At 44.1% G+C, this 20,425-nt stretch overlaps 1 non-coding gene across 1 annotated transcript; it reads right to left on the bottom strand.

Moving 5' to 3' along the window:
* Window positions 1-1,372: 1,372 nt before the first annotated feature.
* LOC114680479 (U7 small nuclear RNA) lies at window positions 1,373-1,434 on the bottom strand. The gene has a single exon (XR_003732700.1). It is a non-coding gene; the product is annotated as a U7 small nuclear RNA (small nuclear RNA).
* Window positions 1,435-20,425: the final 18,991 nt, after the last annotated feature.

Below are 20,425 nucleotides of genomic sequence, written 5' to 3'. Positions count from 1 at the left end.
GAGTGCCATATAAAGAGCAGAGAGAGGTATTAAATTCCTTGGCTAAATTTTATAAAACATGTGCAAGACATACACTAAAAACCAAAAAGCATTGCTGAGGGAAATTAAAGAAAGACAGATATGCCCTATTAATGGGTCAGAAAACTCAATATTGTTATCTGTCAGTTCTCCCCAAATTGATATATAGGTTCAATACAGTTCCAATCAAAACCCCAGCATTTTGTAGAAATTGACAAACTAGGTCTAGAATGTATGTGAAAAATGCAAAGGACCTAAAACGTATAAAGTATTTTGAACAAGAAGGTTAGTGTGGAATGAGTTATATTATTTGATTTCAGTACATGCAATAGAACTATACAGCAATGGAGAGAGTGGTATTTGTGTAAAGACAATCATATACGTCAGTGGAGCAGAGAGTCCAGAGATAGTCTCATTCATATGTGGTGAATTGGCTTTTGACAAAAAAAAAAAAAAAAAAAAAAAAAAAAAAAAAAAAAAGCCCAAGGTAATTAAGTAAGGAAAGAATAATCTTTTCAACACATGGTCCTGGAAGAGTTAGTTATCCAAATCTTCCATATGTAAGAAAATAAATCTCGACCCTTATCTCAGACGATACAGAAAGACTAACTCTGAATGAACCATAGAGCTAAGGGTAAGACATAACGTTATACGACTTTCAGAAGAGAACACAAGAAAATCTCTGTGACTTAGGTTTGGGAAAGATTTCTCAAATCGAACATAAGAAGCCTGAAGCACAAAAGAAGAACTTAATAAATTGGACGTCATCAAAATTAACAACTTTAGTTCTTCAAAAGACACTGTTTAAAAATGGAAAGAGGCCAAGCAGGGTGGCTCATGCCTGTAATCCCAACCCCTTGGGAGGCTAAGGAAGGAGGATCACTTGAGGTCAGGAGTTTGAGACCAGCCTGGGTAACATAGCAAGACCCCATCTCTACAAAAAGGAGACAAAAGAATAGAAAAAAGACAAAACAATAGAAATTATACAAAATGAAATGCAGAGAGAAATTTAATTTTAAAAAGTTTTTTTAAAACTTTTTTTAAAAAGTTTGCCAGATACAGCAGCTCATACCTGTAAGCCTAGTTACTTGGGAGGCTGAGGCTGCAGGATCTTCCTTCCTTCCTTCCTTCCTTCCTTCCTTCCTTCCTTCCTTCCTTCCTTCCTTCCTTCCTTCCTTCCTTCCTTCCCTCCCTCCCTCCCTCCTTTCTTTCTTTCTTTTTCTTTCCCTCTCTCTCCCTCCCTCCCTCCCTCCTTCCCTCCCTCCCTCCCTCCCTTCCTCCGTCCCTTCCTTCCTTCCTTCCTTCCTTCCTTCCTTCCTTCCTTCCTTCCGTCCTTCCTTTCTTTCATTTTTTTAGGGACTTTCTGGTGAATACTGGAAAAGCTGCTAGACAAATTCTAAAAGAGCTATAACACTACGTGGTATTTTTCAATACATATGTTGAAAAACTTTTTGTAGATTTGCAATAATTTGAAAAAATTCAAAGATGAACTGTGTAGCCTAGAAATGTTAAAATTAAGAAAAAGTTAGGTATGCCATGAATGCATAAAATGTATGTAGATACTAGTCTATTTTATCATTGACTACCATAAAATATACACAAATCTTTCACATAAAGTTAAAAGTTAACAAAACTTACACACACAAACGCGGACTGTACATGGCACCATTCACAATCAAAAGAAATGGAAACAAACATAAAGATGGAGTATTAAATCAGAACTGCGTAAATTAACCATAGTACATCCTGTGGTACTGTAATAACTTCATAGGCACCTCCTGCTGTTATTGTGGTGAAGCTTACATTTTAAGAACATCCACTTAACATGCCATGTAAGCTATTCATCTCCATGTGGGCAGTTCGTCTCTCCAGTAAGCTGCACATCCAAATAAAAAGTGATCTTTGTTGGTTCTCAGGTATTTTTCATTGTGTTCGTTGTAATACTGTAATCCTTGAACACCATGGGACCAGTATGAAGTGCCACCAGTGATGCTGGAAGTGCTCCCAAGAAGCAAGAAAAGTAATGTCAGTACAGGAAAAGGTTGAGTTTCTTGATGTACCATAGATTGAGGCTTGTAGTAGCTGCAGTTGCCATTTTAGACAGAGGATTCATCTTGTAAACAGACAATAGAAACTTACGGTATTGATAAATACGGTACAGTACTGTAAACGTATTTTACCTTCTTTATGATTTTCTTAATAACTCTTTTCTCTAGCTAGCTTTATTGTAAGAATACAGTATATAATATGTATAACATACAAAATATGTATAAATCGACTGTTTATGTTAGTGGTAAGGCTTCCAGTTAACAATAGGCTATTAGTTAAGTTTTGGGGGAGTCAAAATTTATATGTGGATTTTCAACTGCAGGAGTTGGGGGGGTGTTGGTGCCCCTAACCCACACGTGGTTCAAGGATCTATCATATATAATAAATTTTTACCACTCAAAAATATTAAGAAAATAAACCACTCAATTTAGGTAAAAAAAAATTGGCAAACTTTTTGAACAGACACTACACCAAAGAAGATACATGAAGTGCTGCTACCTACATAAAACGTGTTATCAGAAAAATGTGAAAATTAAAACTACAATAAATTACCACTGTACAGTCACTAGAATAGCTACAATTTTAGAAGACACATAATATCAAATGTTGGCGAGGATCTGGAGAACTGGCACTCTCAGGCTGTGCTGGTAAGAATGTAAAATGGTGTAGCCATTTTGAAAAACAGATCGGTAGTTTTTAAAATAAAGGCTGCCATATGCCCTGCACTTTGACTCCCAGGTATTTATCCAAAAGAAATGAAAATATTTGTCTGCCCAAAGACTTATGCACCGATACTCAGAGTAGCTTTATTTATAGTACGTAAAAACTGACACCAACCTAAATGTCCACCAATGGATAAATAGAAAAACATATATTGTAGGATATTCACAAAATAGAAAACCACTGAGCAAAAAAGAAAGGAATTCTTAATAATAGCAACAACATAGATGAATTTCAAAAACATCATGCAAAGTTAAAAAAATAAGGTTGGCATAAAGATTATAACAGCATGGTTCCATGTGTATGAAATTCTAGAAATGGCAAGATGATGGTAACGGAAAGCAGACCATTGGTTGCTCAGGGGCAGGAGTGGGAGAAGGGGATTGACTGCAAGGGACATAAGGACATTTTAGAGGGTGATGTAAAAATTTAGTATCTTTACTGTGGTGGTAGTTACACAACAACATACCTGATTTCTAAAAATCACTTAATTGGGAACACTTAAAATTGGTGAACATTTACTGTATGTAAATTATATCTAAATAAAACTGACCCCACCCCAAAATGAAGCATGTGTCATCCCCAGTTCACAGATGAGGACACTGAGGCTTACAGAAGATTGGGAACATGCTTACGTCACAGAACCAGCAGGTAGTGACTTCAAGATTCAAACCCAGGTGACTAAGTCCACAGCTCATCTTCCTTCTTCCACATCTGGTTTCCTCCCTTGCTTATTCATTCCACAAAAAAGTATTGAAGACTCATTAAAAGAACCTAAAAACTAGCAGAATAAGTCATGTATTATGAAGGTCCCTTGGCCAAGAGTCTATGGTTTTCCCTACTTAGTTCTTGCCTCTAAGCTCCTCCCTTATCAGGCCCTTCTTGCAGACTATTGCCCCGTCCAGGGCATGAAGGTGCCATCTCTGAGATATGCAAGGCTCTCCAAGGCCTGCCCTCAGCCTGGAATGCCTGAGCCTCCTGCCCTGCCCTACCCAACCTGCCTCTCCCTCCTCCTTCCTTCCTCAAATCCTGGTCTTTTGCTTCCCTTATCTCCAGACTCAAATTCACTCCATCCCATCCTTAGCACTTGGACTTGATATTTACCAGCTCTCCATTATTTTGTTATTTGACTCCCTTTGGCCTTTGTCACCTACGGGCTATGGACTCCCTAACTAGACCTTGAGCTCTATGGAATGCTACTCATTGAGGTAGTGTTCCCACAAAGCACCAGACAGAATCTGTTACACATCTGGCACTTCCAAGCAGGCTCTTGAATCTTCTCAGCCCCACTTAGTTCAACTGAGCAAACCCTCACTCGGCCCCTGCTCTGGCTCACGTCATGCTGGTGTTACAAATACACACATGGGTAAGACGAGGTCTTGGTCTTCCCGGACCTGCAGCACAGCGAGGGAGAAAAGCCTGTGAACAAGTAACTACCCACCAGGGCAGTGGACACAGAGACAGAAATATGAGCAGGTCCAGCTGTCACAGAAGGCAGGCGCTTGCTCTCCTTGGGGTGGGCATGGCGGGAGCCAGTGTGGACGGCAGGGGAGTCTTCTCGGGGCAGGTGACCCCTGTGCTGGGTTTAAAGAATGGAGAGGAGATGTAATGTAAAAAGCCCCAGAAACACCGTGTTCAGAGCCATTGACACATGAAGGGGCACAGCGTTTCTGGGAAGCAGAGTTTGGTGTCATTGAGTATGGAGGGTAAAGGGGGAGGGCAGGACCTGAGGTCTAGGAGGTGGCAGGGCCAGGAAAGAAAGGGCTCTTGCTACAAGAATCAGAGACTAAGCCAGAGCCAGATTTGTTAACAGAGGCCAACTCTGACCCAAGTACAGAAAGTAAAGTGACAGAAATAGCACGTACTGGGCTTCCAGTATGCGTTAGTGTTGGACACTCTTCTAATCACCTTACAGGTATCACACCACTTGGTCTTCACAACTCAATCAGGTAGTAAGTAGCATTGCTATCCCCATTTTACAGATGAGGAAATTGAGGCCTAGAGAGGGTGAGTAATTTGCCCAAGGTCAGTATGTTCTCAGGAAGTTTGACTCAAGAGTCCAACTTTAATCACTTTGCTTCTCTTATCCTGGAAATACCAGAAGGATTTCAGTTTTTAAAAGGCCTCCAAATAACACTAGGCCAATCATAAGGAATGAATACAGTGTAAGTAAAAATCTAAAATAAAGGAAATAAAGCACACTCAAAATACCAAGGAGATACATAAGATTATCCCAAATTATTTTGAGATGAATGCTCAAAATTACCAAGGAAGGATATTCCTCCTGGAAAAACAGCTAGAGGTTTATACACCTCTTAGTCTGTAGACTAGCAGGGCTATTGTCTGGATAAGGTTATGACTTATAAACACGATAAGGCGGAAGTCTACTGACGCTACTGTAAGGTGATGCTGTTTAGGTGATGTTCCCTGAGTGGCGTTTCAAGCATGTTTGGTGGAACTTGGCATCTTCCATGAAATAACTACCTTTTCTTCTGAAAAAGCCACCAGTAATCTTCCCCTTAGCTGTTCCCAGATTCTCTAGGACTCGGGGGATCCCTGTGACTCCAGTAGCATAAACCATAGGCTCAGAACACACCGTTTCTTTAGGCCGCTGGCATCTTGAAGGTCATAACTACCATCCTGTTGCTCACTGAACAAAGTCTAAATTCGTTAGTTTGGCATTTGAGGTCACCCACTACTACCTTTCTCTATTTATCTATCACCACTGCCCCCTACATACATCTGCTCCAACCCAAATGACCCACCATCCCTCAGACTTGACTTGTGGATTCCTAAGACTGGGTCTTCACTCTGAGTCACTTTGGCCTGGCTGCACCCACCTTGCCTCACTCCCAGCTGTCCCATCAAACAAAATCCAACCCATCCTTCCAAGGCTCAACTCCAGCACAGCCTGGTCAGCCCCATGAGCAGCATCCTCTCTGGGGTGTCTGGTGTCTCTTTGCATCTTTCTCACTGCTCCTCCCATCCTTACCTCATCCTCCCAGAGGGGCAGGACCAGGTCGTATACAAGCCTGGATTCTCCCCAGGAACCACGACTGGGCCTGATGGAGACCAGGTGCTCATTAAATATTTGCTGAATGACCACAGAAATCATTTCTTATATTCACTGCTTCCAATTCCTAAAAATCTCAGACACCAGCAATCTCAGATAAGAATGTGTCCTATCTTGAAAAGAGTCACCAATAAAAAGGATATTTATACCTTTCCTCTATGGCTTGGTCTAGAACATAATAATTCACTGTTGAGAAATTCTTGATGTTTGCTTGAATTCCTCAAGCCATATTGTAAGCCAGTTTTCTTTGTTTTCACCCCTGTACTTTGGAGAACAGCTGGTGCCCATATTTGGCATAATGGTCCTTAGTAGACCTTAGAACTCTCTTAAGCATGACTGGCTGTCACTCAGGGGAGCATGTTTATCACACGATATCATGGTATTTTCTGCATAGAACTCCATAAAGGGAAGCCCCTATGGTGTAACTAGCCCACACATCTTTTAGTCCTGTGCCCACCTAATCAAGACCTGCGCTTCACTTGAAGATTTTATTAAATCAACTTTCTTCTCTCCAGGTTAAGTAACCTCATCTCCCCCAGAGATTATTTCTGGCCTTCAACAATATTTTCAAGTTGAAATAGACTACATTATTTTTGTAAGGGTCAAAGAGAAGCTTCCAAATATATTAAATCTTGCATGTGTACATGTGTAGGGTGTGTGAGAGAGAGACACAGACAGACAGAGAGTATGAAGCTTTCATTCTAAAGATCAGGTTACAGTATAAAAATACCAAACCAGTCTCAAGCTTAATGAACATAAGGTAAGCATTTGGAAGCCTGCTTAAGTACTTGAAATAGCTCTTCTAACAGCTGGGACCTCTTGTCATTTTAGCTCCAGGAACTGATCAAAGACCACCAAACAGCCCTTTCTGTGGTCACCTTGGTATGGCCCGAACGCAGCAGATGTTGGGAGAGAGAGAGCGGAATCTCCCACTCATTTCACGCTGGACATTTTTTACTTGTTGGAGTTATTTCACAATTCTTTCTGGCCCTGACCCAGAGATTCTTCACCGCTTTGGTCAATCCTAAAAGAGTGGTTGGCTTTGGTTTTGCATTTGTGCTTTAGGTAAAATCTCAATCACTGTCACTGTTTACAGGCACACACACATATGCACAAACAGACACACACTCACACTCACACACACAATGGTGTACACCCAAACTGTTGACTGTGTCCAGGAAGAGGCTTGCCTGTGGCTCCTTTTCTCTGGGAGACACTTTGAAGCAACCCTCCCAGATCTTAGACAAATAAACCCAGTTCTACATTTTGAGCAGCAGATGGCGCTGTGGACCGCACTCTGCAGGGCGATCTAGTGTGATTTTTGAGGGATTTTACCAACTCCCTAATAGAAGGGTGCTCTACCCCCAGAGCCTGGAGTTAGGGACAGTCTCCATTCTGACACACTCTCCTGCAATCTTACAAACATTATTCATCCACCACAAGCCTGTGAATGGATCATAAAATGTATAAAAACCGCCTCTTAGTCATGTATTCATTCGCTCAGCCACGATTCAGACCGTGCTTCCTCTGCCAGCTCAGTTCTGGGTACGGGGTTATGGTGGCAAACAACACAGATGGCTCACTGATGCCCCTGCCCATGCAGAACTTTCTAATTGAGCAGTCCGACAACACAAACACACAAATAACTCTGTCATGTAATATCTGTTAGCAGAAAAAAATAAGCAGGCTCTTTGAAACTGGCTGGCCTTTTGGGGGAGGTGACATGTCAGCAGAGTCCTAAATGATTCTAAACAGCTGGTTCCAACCTTTGGTGCACATTAGAATCACCTGGGGAGCTTTTCTAACCCCGGTGTCCGAGGTCCACCCCAGGAATGCTGACCTAACTGATCGGGGTGAGTTCCAGGCTTTGGGGGCTTTCAACTGTCCTGGGTGATCTAAATGTGCAGCAGAGTTGAGGGCCATTCACTCTAAGTATCTAAGCAGGAAATCATGCACTTGTTAGGAAATTATCCTGTAACTGCATAAAAAGTGCCTCTGCTATTCAGAAGAGCAAAACACTGCCTGGGATTCTGTTGCTGATTGAAACACAGTCCAGCTGGGCAGCGGAGATCAGCCAGCAAACCAGGAATCACTCTATGCTCTGCCAGCGCTCTAGGCTGGCGAATTGTCTTACTTCTCCGAAGAGTGGAGGGAAACATCGCCACTTCCCTCTCCTAGACCCACTGGAATTCATTTCCAGGCGCCCTTGGGGAGCAAGGACTGTCCTAGTATCCTGCCATGTTAGGAAAGGGAGCAACCCTGTTTTTCTCTCCAGATAAATTCAGGTAACTGGCCCGAGCTGCTAATCCCACACCACCACCTCTTCTGACCTTGAACCTGAACTTCCTGCTTCTCCCGCTTCTGCTCTGGAATTTATCAAGAATCTTAAAGGAAAGGGAGGTCTTGGATTCTGAAGCTGATGAGGGAGTAGAGCCATGATCTCAGAGCCCGATGGATTCCAGCCGTCAGCCTTCAGCTCCCACGCCTTGTTCTGTCAGTCTTTCTCGGGGCACCCGGGTCCCATCTCCCTGGGTGCCAGAGTGAGAGGTGGTGATGGACGCAGCTCGGCTGCTCCCTGAGCATTTCCTTGTTTCTCTTTCAAGCAAGCTGGAGATGGTCTTTCCTCATCTGAAATGCTGACCAGGGCAGCTGGCCACATCGTCTTCCTCAGGCAGTGCTTGCAGGCAGTTTGCTCTCAGACTCAGAAATGCTCAGGGAGGCCAGTCTGAGGATCTAGACCGAGGACAGACATGCTAAGGAGAGAGAACCCTCTCTAGTGAGATCTCTCCTTGGTATTTGTCCTGGTACCCAAGGTCACAGTTCTCTTCCTTTTTTTTTTTTTTTTTTTTTTTTTGAGATGGAGTTTCGCTCTTGTAGCCCAGGCTGGAGTGCAATGGCGCCATCTTGGCTCACCGCAACCTCCCGGGTTCAAGCGATTCTCCTGCCTCAGCCTTCTAAGTAACTGGGATTACAGGCATGTGCCACCACACCCAGCTAATTTTCGTATTTTTAGTAGAGACAGAGTTTCTCCATGTTGGTCAGGTTGTTCTCCAACTCCCGACCTCAGGTGATCCGCCTGCCTCGGCCTCCCAAAGTGCTGGGATTAACAGGCGTGAGCCACCGCTCCTGGCCTTCAAAGGCCAGTTCTCTTAAACTGAGGTCAGGTTGGTGCCTGATATAGGCAAATGTCTTACTGATTTTTGATTTAACCCTCTTCTTGCTGGGTGAGGAGCAGGGAGCCTGGTAGGAACCTTTGCCTTTGGCCTTGACCTGAGAGTTTTAAGGGGAGGCACTTGAGACTTGGGCTCAGACTCAAATCCCAGATCAGTCCCTTCACAACTTAGCATGGGAGTTCCGTGAGTTGCTGAATTTTTCTGAGTCTCCACTTCCTAGTCTCTCTTATAAGGAAGACAAGCTTACTTGTCATGATTAATATTCATGGAGAGTGGTCTGTGAAAGTACTTGACAAAAGTAAATAAACATTAGTATATTATTATTGTAGTGTGTAATGTAATAATGTAAACAGTATTACATTATTTCCCCTTTAAAAAAGGTATTAGTTGAGTTTTATTCTCTAATATAAGACAGTAAGTCTGAATTATCTGGATAATTCTTAAGAAATCCATTCAAACTGGGAGTGGTGGTACATGCCTTAACCCCAGCTACTTGGAAGGCTGCAGTGGGAGGGTTGCTTGGGCCCAGGAGTTCCAGGCTGCAGTGTGTTGTGATTGTGCTTGTGAATAGCCACTGCACTCCAGCCTGGGCAACAAAGCAAGACCCCATCTCTAAGAAAAGCAAAGAAAGAAATCTACTCGAGGTTTAGTGGTCTTGTCCTTAAAAGAGACCTCCCTAGTTAAACCACTCTTTCAAGTTTAGAAGTTTAAAAAAAGCAAAATTAACTGTTATTTGCTCCTTCAGTCATTAGAAGATAGCCTTTGGCTCCTGGTTACTTTTAACTCTTTTCCCTGGAAGCCGTTCACTTACAAAGGCAGGATGAACAAAAATCAAACCATGTGTTCACAGGGATTTAGCCAGAGGCAGGATGCAGAATCCTAGTTTATCTCTGGGCAGAAGAGGCTTTGTTGCACTTTATTAGGTCAACCCCTGTGCAATATAAACACCATGAGATGCTACATAGGCAACTTATTCGCAGTGTTTTAGGAGAGTAAATTGGTTTCCTGTTGTTGCTGTAACAAATTACCACAAAGCTAGTGACTTCAAACCACATGCACTTTTAATCTTACAGTTCTGGAAGTCAGAAGTCTGTAGTGAGTCTTACGGGGCTAAAACCAAGGTGTCAGCAGTTCCTTCCGGAGGCTCCAGTGAAGACTCTGTTCTCTGCCTCTTCCAGTTTCTAGAGGCCGCCCATGTTCCTTGGCTCCTGGCCTCTTCCTCCTCACTCAGACCTCTTGCTCCCCGCCTCTCATCTCCTGCTACCCACTCTGTTCTTCTGCCTCCCTATTACATGGGCCCTTGTGACTATATTGGGCATGACCAGTGATCCAGGGTTATCTCTCCATCTCAGAACCCTTCACTTAATCACATCTGCAAAGCCTCCTTTGCTAAATATGGTAATATTCCTAAGTTTAGGGAAAGAAGTCTAAGCCCTGAGTTTTGGGGTAGTTTGTCATGTAGCAGTAGCATTTTGCCCCCTGCCTCCACCACCAGCCTGCCTACCACAGGGGAAGAAAGAGCTGTTGGAAGTCTAGGCCTCACAAACCACCTCAGAACTGTCTCCTTTTTTTAGATCTTCCTGGGTGTGGACAGTTGACAGTTGCATACACCATGCTCTGGGAAACCCAGGGCTAGTCATTCAACAGAGAGTAGGAATTTGGGGCCTCAGATGAGATAACATTGCCGCTCTCTTCTCCCTCAAATATGGAACTTTCTCAAACTGTGAGCCTCCGTTCATAAATAGCTATGTAGTCATCATCAAATGGTATCAGTTTTGGACCTTGCCAGTTTATATGAAGCTGTGCAGACGTTATATAAATTTGCCATTCCCCTTGAATCTAGGCAGGTTCTGTGACTGTTTCGATCAGGTCCAGGCTTTAAGAGTCAGGAAACTTTCATTTCCTGTCACTCAGAGCACGGGCTCTGGGAGCCCTCCATAAAAGAAGCTCAACTGCTTTGCTGGAGAGATAACATGGAGAGGCTCTCCTGGGAGACGAAGAAGGGCTCAGCCGAGCATGGCCTTCCAGCTGTCCCTACCAAGGCACCAGGTGTGTGTGTGGCCTGCCCTCCAGACAGACCGGCTGCCAGCTGATAACCACTGAATGATCCCTTTCTACATCACAGGGTGCAGACAAATCACGCAGCCAAGTCCTCCCTAAGTTCCTGATCTACAAAACTATGAGACAGAAGAAAGTGGTTGTAGTGTTAATCCTCTAAATTTGGGGGTAGTTTGTTATGTAGCAATAGGCAACCAGAACAGAATTTGATGACTGCCATGTGCATTGTGAGCTAGTTATTTTCTACAGGATCTGAGGATGGAAATGTAGGGGCATCAATCCACAAATCCCAGTCAGTATCCACATCACATAGTACTGATTTCAGACCCCTCTCTCTGCATAGTGATAAACTAATGAGTTTCCTCATCTCTGGAGCAGGGATCACTGAAATGGGAGTCACAAAGTTGTTGGGGTGACAAAAGAAATAAGAAGAGCTTTAGAATGTGAAAAAGCCAATCCAAATGTTTTAGTTAGCAATGGTAGTTACAGTCACAGTATTGCAGGAGAAATGAAATGCAGAATAGTCATTCTTCGCTTGTTTTAATATTGTCTCTGAGTATGGATTTTGATCATGGGGTTAAAGTCGTTTCACTTTTCATCACAACTCATTTTCAATATTTAGGAAGAAAATATAAGACGAGGGAACATGAAAACAAATTATTTTTTTCTCCCTGAGAGTTTGGGATCGAATGTGTTACTTGCTAATGTATTATGTAATTTGTGGATTATGTAATTTGTGGACAAATTTATTCTCTTCCTGTCCTGAGCTGACCCCCTTCTCTCGCCTGCCTTCTGTGATTCACATGCACTTTTATGTGTGCCCTTTCACTACAGTGTAATAAAAATCTACTGTGTAGACTACACTTAAGCCTGTGACTACTATTTAAAATCAATTGTCCTTCAGAAAGTTTGGTCAAGCCTAACACAGACAATGATCAAAGACTGGAGTGGAAGAACTGTGTCTCTCCAGGGAAGATGGGTCGGACAATCAAGGCATGAATTTGAGCCCAGAAAACAGCCAGCACATACAAGGCTAGAGAGCTACCTTTGAAGACATCTTTAGTTTAGTCTGCACATAGTGAGATCTGCAAAAGATTAGAAGCTGGAATTCAAGGGCTGTCAGGAACCAGACCAACACAGCCTCTGGGACCCAAGGCCTTTGATTAGAATATACAGAAGTCTGTTCTCGAGTAACTGAGAAAGAATATACAAATGCACATTTCTTTCTTGTAGAGTAAGATTCTTGGGCCAAATTTTGAATTTTAAACACCAATTTGGAATTTCCATATGTTTTTGACTTTTGTGAAAGGCTTTGCTCATTGTCGACTGGCCTACTCTAATCAAAACCAGATCAAATGAGTGGGTTTGAAAGAAACTACAAGGCAGGCCTATCTTTGCTTAGCTTCCCTCTGGGTCTGCTGTGTTTGAGGAGGTTAGGAAAGATCAGTGTATCCTGGAGCAGGAGGTCTTCCGTGCCTGAGGTCTTCACCTTTTCATTTGACAGAGTCCCTGTAAACATGGGTAACCTGGCTCTTCCAAGACCAGGGCACCATCCTCCAAAGGCTGCACCCCTTGTTTAGAAAGGAAGCAGCAACTCCCTGGATATTAATACTGAAGTCAAAGACCGGATCTCCAGTCCAGTCCCCTGCTCTGGAGAGAAGGGGAAATTGCTGATACTGTGTTCCCTGACAGTGATCTACATTTGCTTGGGCTGAGAAAGGAATGGAGGCGTTTCTTTTCCCAGCAAAGCTGAAATTTCTCAAGACTGAATTCCCTGAAATTCAGAGATTCTACCCCTGAAATTGCCAAGCCCCAGAACCAAGGTAGCGTGGTGGCCACAAAACACAGCAAGCAAGAGTAAGGTGCCCCAGAGGAGCCTGCAGGTGTTAATCTGCAAACCAGACACTGCACAGGTGAGGGCAGAGGCACTGGGGGTGAGGCACAGATGAGGAGCCTCCCAAACTGGAGCCCGGGGGCAGGGCTGAAAGGGCAGCAGAGAGACCAAAAGGTAGGCATTGCAGACAGGCAGGCTTAGCTGTGCCATTCATGTGTGATTTTGTCAAGTACCCTGACCTCTAGGCTGGAGTTTCCCCACGGGAGAACAAGGGTATCACCTGCCTCGTGCTGGAGGTTGTTTGAGGATTCTGTGTGAGAATATTTGTTGCAGGTCACCCTGATAGCATAGGGAGAAAGTGGGCGGGAAGGAGCTGCTGCAACGTAAGATTTGAGAAGCCACGGTCAGTCTGGGGCAGGCAGGGCTGAAGTTCAATGCGAAGTCACTCCCAGCTTGGAGGCGAGAAGCGATGGTTCTACATAAATACTTACAGCCGCAATCAGGATTGCTCTGGGATCTCAGAAGAGAGTGCGGGGAGTACCACTAAGTCTCTCCATCATCATCAACCTCCTCAGCTGTGCAGACAAGGATGGCTTGGCTGGGACACAAGGTCACACAGTTGAGCTGACACCCACCCAGGCTGTGCATATCCTCCATTCTTAACAAACGCTTCTATAAATCCCCCACACTTCTGAATTCCAAGTTCTGTTGCTTTTCCAATCTTCATGTTTCCATCTGGCAAGATTTTTCTCCTTAAAACCAATCAAATATGATGAAATTTGGGCTTCAGATGAATATTTAGAAAAAGAATTAAGTGATGGGTCTTTATTTCTCATTTCTTTTTGCAGCTGTTATTCCAAGTCACCAATTCCCAAAATAAACTTGCTTTTTTGCTTTGAACCAAGAATTTTACTTGACAGACAGATGATGTGTAAACAGTGACCTTTCTGGACTTGCAGAATTCTTTGACTACATTATTTATCAGCCCACAGGTGCTGCATATGGCTATAAGGTAGATATTAGGAAGACCAAAGAAGAAAATGCCAAATGAAATTCATTTCTTTTAATGAATGCAGTGTCTCTGATGCCATTTTTCCATTAACCACATATCACATTTGTGTGTGTGTGTGTGTGTGTGTGTGTGACTTCAGGAACTCTGTAGGATTTCAAAACATGTGGTGAATCCTACCTTTTCTGAGATGAGGCTAGAGTGCAGTGATACAATCATGGCTCACTGCAACCTCAAATTCTTGAGCTCAAGTGATCCTCCCACCTCTACCTCCTGAGTAGCTGGAAACTACAGGCGCTCACCACCATGCCTGGCTAATTTTTTTTATTTTTGTAGAGACAGGGTCTCACTAGGTTGCCCAGGCTGGTCTCAAACTCCTGACCTCAAGTAATCCTCCTGCCTTGGCCTCCCAAAGTTCTGGGATTACAGGCATGAGGCACTGCACCTGGCTGTGAACCTTACCTTTGAGCCTCAGGCTTTGCAGTGGCCCTGCGTGCTAGGGTAAAGAAGTAAACAGCTTGGCCTCACTTTGCTTTAATGTTTTAAAGAAGTCTAGTTTATTTGGGAAGGAAAAGGCTGAATAACAGTGAACTTTATCTTTGCATGATGCCTTTTTCCGAATACTTCACATCTGCTCTCTAATGAGATTATCATGGCAGCGTTGAGAAGCAGCAGAAGTTAGACATGATGCCAACATCGGCACCTGTGGAAACAGTCACAGAGTTGGCTAGGGCTGGCCTGAGAAGATGTCACAAGCTGATGGTGACAGAAGAAGGTCAGGGCTCAGGTCTCTCTCCTGTTATCCTTCCTGATGAAAAATTTTTAAAACAATTATTTTTACTTGTATTGTAAGGATAATATGTACTCATGAAAAAAATAGAAAATAGAGAAAAGTAGAGAACAAAAATCATCTTTAGTTCTACCAGTTAAACACAATTTTTTTAACATCAGTTTTCCAGGTCAAAAGGGACATTTTTAAACCAGGAAATAAATGACTCATCTAAGCTATCTTGTAGTGGATAGCTGTACCCAGCAATCTTGCATTAATTGAGCTGTCATATGGATCCGGGCTTGCATTGGTGGAGCCAGGTGTCTGCCCACACAATGTGAGCTGAGTGGCACCAAAAGAGAGCCATTTGTGCCCACTCCCTTCTTCTAGGGCCATTATTCAGTTACCTAGGATAAGTAATCCTGTCTCCAGAAGGCAGATCCCCATTACCTGTAGTGAGGTCTCACGGGATGAGTAACCCATTAGCACCCATTAACAGAGATGAGTTTCTCCAATTAACGGGCTCCAAACAAGGCTCTATGGAATGGGATATAGGGTAGGTAACTGTTGAAACTAGCGTGAGGAGTCTTTTCTAAACTATAATGGTGGGGGTGGGGGGGTCTCTCTGGTACATGTGGGAAGCATGTACCAGAGGCTTATTCTGCAGCTGCTGCCATTATTGCCACTGATGCCACCATCCTATGAGGGGTAGATTGCATTTTCCAAAGATGGAGATTACTATTTCATTCCACAGGCTCTTCCTATAATGTGACTGGTGCCCACCCACTGAGAAGTGGCATCTGTTTTTCCTCCACTTGAATCTAGGGACAAGCCCATGGCTGCTCAAGTCACTGAAGAATGGTGGAAGTGACTGATGCTCCGTGACTTCAGAGGCTAGATCACAAAAAGGTTAGAGCCTCCATCCACTGCTTGCATTGCTTTCCACCTCTCCTCCTACTTCAAACCCTCCCAATGCTCACTTTCAGAATCCAGCCACTGTGCAGCGACGAAGTCCAAACCAGTCCAAGTGCCACATGGGGAGGGGCTGATGACCTCAGCCAACAGCCAGCATCCACCACCAGACATGTGAACGGACAAACCTTCAGAAGATTCTAACCTGCAGCCTTCAGGGCTTTCAGCTGAGGCCCCAGATGCTGTGGAGCAGAGACAAGCCAGCCATCCTCTTGTCTCTGCTCCATAGAATTCCTCTGCCCTGATCGAATTCCTGACCCACAGAATCTGTGAGCCTAATACATGGCTGTTTTATGCCACTATGTTTTGGGGGTGGTGGACTGCGGGGAGGTAATTGTTATGCAACCACAGTAACCAGAGCACAGGTAGCCACTGACACCTAACTGGCGAAAGACATCGAAACCAAGAAAATCAGATAATCACTTTGTAAAAATATATCAGTTAGCGGTACTCTTGAGTTATGAACTCTGCAGTTTAAAAGCCAAGATAAACACCCTGCCCAAGAATTAGAAATTGTATAATTCCACATTTCATGTGCCTTTACTTCACTAATTCTCCACTTCACTACCATCCCCCTAAAGCCAGGGGTGTTCTCACCAAGGTTGTTCAGGAACCACATGGAGGCCCCCAAACTGTAACCATAACATCCATCCTCGATTTCCTCTCTTCCTGGATCTCATCAATGGAAACAACGATAGGGATTTTTCAGAAGCCATGTGGGAAGATGGGCTGTGAGCGCTAGCATAGCAGATGTTAAGGTGCACAGTCTTTAGACACGAACTCCCAAGAGTGTGTGCTGGCTGTCATGTCTAACATTTTTAAGTCAGCTAAAATTAGTGCATGTTTAAAAATGTTTAAAAAGTCCTCCTATCCCTCTCCCCATCCCCAGGAGTAGTCACAATTAACACTTGAGAGGACAGTGGCACATTCATCTGGCACAAGGCCCAGAATGAGATTGCCTGGCTTTGAATCCCAACTTTGCCACTAACTAGCTATGTGACTTTGGCTCCAGCTCTCTCATCTGTCAAATGAGGATAACTTACCTCCCAGGTTTTTTTGAGTTAAATAAGTTACTATAGATAGAGTACTTAAAGTGTCTGACACATACAAGGTCTCAGTGTGGTTAGGCACTACTGCAGTGGCTGCTACTACTATCACCATCCTCTTTATTACTAATAGGACTTTCTGTAGCTTTGTTGGGCTCAGGAAATGGCGAATGTTGGAAGAAACCCAGCCTTTCTTCCAGAGGTAGGGAGAGGACTCCCAGACCAAAGAGTGACACATCTGGGTCCACTGACACTGTGGGATGGGAGGGCCCATATCATAGCTTTGCCTCAGGCTGGTCCTATCCATGCATTTAGGGGGGGCTCGTGGATTATTGAGCCCTTGGTGCATCTCTAGGTGTTACAAATCACATTTCATAGCTTATTGCAGAAAAATGAGAGCTAAACATGGTTCAAATATTTGATATAAGAAAAGAAAAATTGGCTGGGTGCAGTGGTTCATGCCTGTAATCCCAGTACTTTGGGAGGCAGAGGCAGGCGGATCACTTGAGGCCAGGAGTTTAAGACCAGCCTGGCCAACATGGTGAAGCCCTGTCTCTACTACAAAAATGTGTTGGGTGTGGTGGCACACACCTGTAATCCCCGCTACTTGGGAGACTGAGGCAGGAGAATCGCTTGAACTTGAGAGACAGAAGTAGCAGTGAGCCGAGATCATGCCACTGCACTCCAGCCTGGACGACAAAAGTGAAACTCCATCTCAAAAAAAAAAAAAAAAATCAACAAAACCTGGCACCATCCTAACAGTTTAGGACCTCTAACGAGTTGTGAGAAGAAAACGAACTTACCCAGTCCTTTTCAGGAAAATTCCTTCAGCTTTCATCTCTAGAACTCTATGAGGCTGTCCTTAAACATACACCTAGTTCCTTCTGCTCACATTCACCATGCTTATTGGAGTTAAGGATTCTTCACGCAGGCAATCAGTAAATGCTACAGAGGGAATGTGCCTGCAGCCTCCCGCAACCCACCCGCAATAGCAGCAGAGGTGGAAAGTCTACAGTTTGGTCTTCTCAATAGGGTGGCCCTTGAGAGGCAGCCAGCCTTTCCCCTCTGAATAGGTAAATTATCTGATCTTGTGAGCCAAGCATGGCTAACAACCCAGAAATTTCCTTTTTATACCAACTCAGATGCTTTGGCTACAAACAGAAAAACCTAAATAAAAGTAGCTTGAATAATAAGAAAAACTAGTTACCTCACTTAACCAGGAGAAGGAGGAAGTCCCAGGGTTGTTAGCTCTGGGATTCACAATGGTTTGAAGAACCCAACAGCTTTTTCATTTAAAAAAAAAAAAAAACTGTTCCAATGTACACTCCTCCCCTAGACTTTCTCTTACATCTCGTTGGTCAGAGTTGTGTCACATGAGCATGCCAAAAGCCAATCCCTGCCAAGGAATTACCATTATCGTCTTAGACTCATCAGCACTCACCTAAAGACTAGCCCAATGTGGGGACCTGGGAAAACAGGGAGGTCAGGTATGTTGCAGTTAAGAAATTGATTTATCTTTCTTATTCCAAAAAGGCATTTTTGTTGATACATGCAGTTGAATGAGATAACATTTACTAGAATTAAATGATGATGAAGAAGCAAAGGAAAAACAAGGCTACATAAAATGAACCCTGAAATATGATCAAGTATCAAAAATACACCCCATGCATCCTCTAAGCTTGCCAAGGGGAGACCACAAACATGGCTTTAGCTGTCAATTCAGGAAGGCTTTTCCAGAGGTTGCAAATGGGTGGCTTGTGGGCCAAATGCAGTCCCCAGATATATTCTGTTTGGGTTTTTGCAGTATTGCCTGTTTGTTATTGGTTGGCTATCAGCCTTTAAAAAAAATTGGAATCTTTTATATTTTTTTCAAATCTGTATTTCTGACTTATTTTGGTTTTTTTGAGGGACTCCCACTGTTTTGCTCAGGGTGGAGTGCAATGGCACAGTCTCTGCTCACTGCAACCTCCACCTCCCGGGTTTGAGCGATTCTCCTGCCTCAGCCTCCCAAGTAGCTGGGATTACAGGCATGCACCACCACACCCAGCTAATTTTTTGCATTTTTAGTAGAGACAGGGTTTCACCATGTTGGCCAGGCTGGTCTCAAACTCCTGACCTCAGGTGATCTGTCCATCTCGGCCCCCAAAGTGCTGGTATTACAGACAGCCATGATGCCTGGCTATCTGGCTTCTCTTTTTAAAAAAAAATCAAAAGATGCAGCAGCACTGGGCCTCCTTCCCACCTGACAGGCGAAAGCAGCTGCCCCTCTAAACCTTACCTGTGCTCCCCACTTCTCCACGTGCCGCACCTGTTGCCTGCATTGTACCCTGGGCTTTTGAGAGCGTGCCCTGAGTTAGACAACTTACAAGGTCCCGGGGATAGAGGCCAGCCAGTTCCTGACAAGCACAGATGAGCCTCACCAAGTGACCACTGTGGACTGTAACACACACCCTCAGCTTCATCTTCACTGCAGACCGCTGGAAGAGCTCCCAAGGATTGTCCTTTATTATGGCTTTCTACACAAACCAGGGGATGGAGATGTAAGGAATGGGCATGTGGCAGATGAGAAAGGGGTAAAATGTAAGCCTGGAAGTCATCTGCCACTCAGGGATTACTTTCCCAGAGAAAGCTTCCACAGTTGCTTCCTGTTTTGATAAGGCTGGGTCTACTGCAGAAGAGGAATTTGTCCCAGAAGCCATGAGATTAAAGAGAATAAATAGGAAAGCATTCAGAATAAGACTAGGTTTGGATAATGATTCTCACTGTGAGAACAACTTGACAATCTGCCACTATGCTGAACTCTGATTTTCTACTCAACAGTTAAAGCGGTTTTGGATTTAAAGAGATGCTGCCTGCCTTCTGATTCAGCCTTTCTTGGCAGCCATATGTCTCCTGGTCCAAAAATGTCCACTGACTCCAGCAAGGGATTAAGAAATTCACACAAGAATTTTTTAGTCACGTTATTTTAAATGTGAAAGGCTTTCTCTAGAATCAGGTAAAGGGGTGCCGAGCGGATGTGTGCACAGATGGATGGGGCTTATCTGATTCCCTGTCCATCCACGCCCACACACTCCTGGCTGTCAGGAAAGGTTAGATGCTGACAGTGACTCAGGAAACCAACAATGTGAGTTATGTGAAATGAAGCCCAAATCCGCCCATGTAAGGTTACGGCTCAGCCCACCACAGCAAGCCTGAAAAGGAGACGCCATCTTGCTTAAAAAAACAAAGGAGTGGGGGTGGATTTTGTAACTCTTTTGTGTTTGTCAAATAACATCCATCCAGTTTGCTGGACAGAGAAACAGAGCAAGAGAGGGAGAGATGAGAGCTACCTAGAAAACTTGCTTGGACCCCCTGCGACATACATGCCAGCACACCCCACATGCCCACTGACCCACCAGTCTCCACCCCACTGGTCTACATCAGAACCGGGAAAGGCCTCCATGGAACTGGAGCGGGAAGCCACTTACCAAGATGTCAGCTAAAGCTGTTGGATATCCACAGTCACATTATATGCTTCACTGAGCTCTTCCACAGCAGAGCAGTGAGCACAGGAACCTCCCCACAGTGCGGCAAGTGGGGACAGCTGCTGTGCTCCTAGGCCTTGAGCAGAGGGTGAGAGGAAAGAGCTGAACTGACGCTGGCACCCAGCAGTTCAAGAAGAGGAAAGAGCAGGGGAGCTACAAGAAGAGCTGAGGCTAGGGCTG

Source organism: Macaca mulatta, chromosome 8 (genome assembly GCF_049350105.2).
Source record: "Macaca mulatta isolate MMU2019108-1 chromosome 8, T2T-MMU8v2.0, whole genome shotgun sequence".
In the NCBI taxonomy this organism is placed as follows: Eukaryota; Metazoa; Chordata; class Mammalia; order Primates; family Cercopithecidae; genus Macaca; species Macaca mulatta.
Note: the sequence above shows the minus strand (reverse complement) of the source record. Positions and strands in the feature narration are given on the sequence as shown.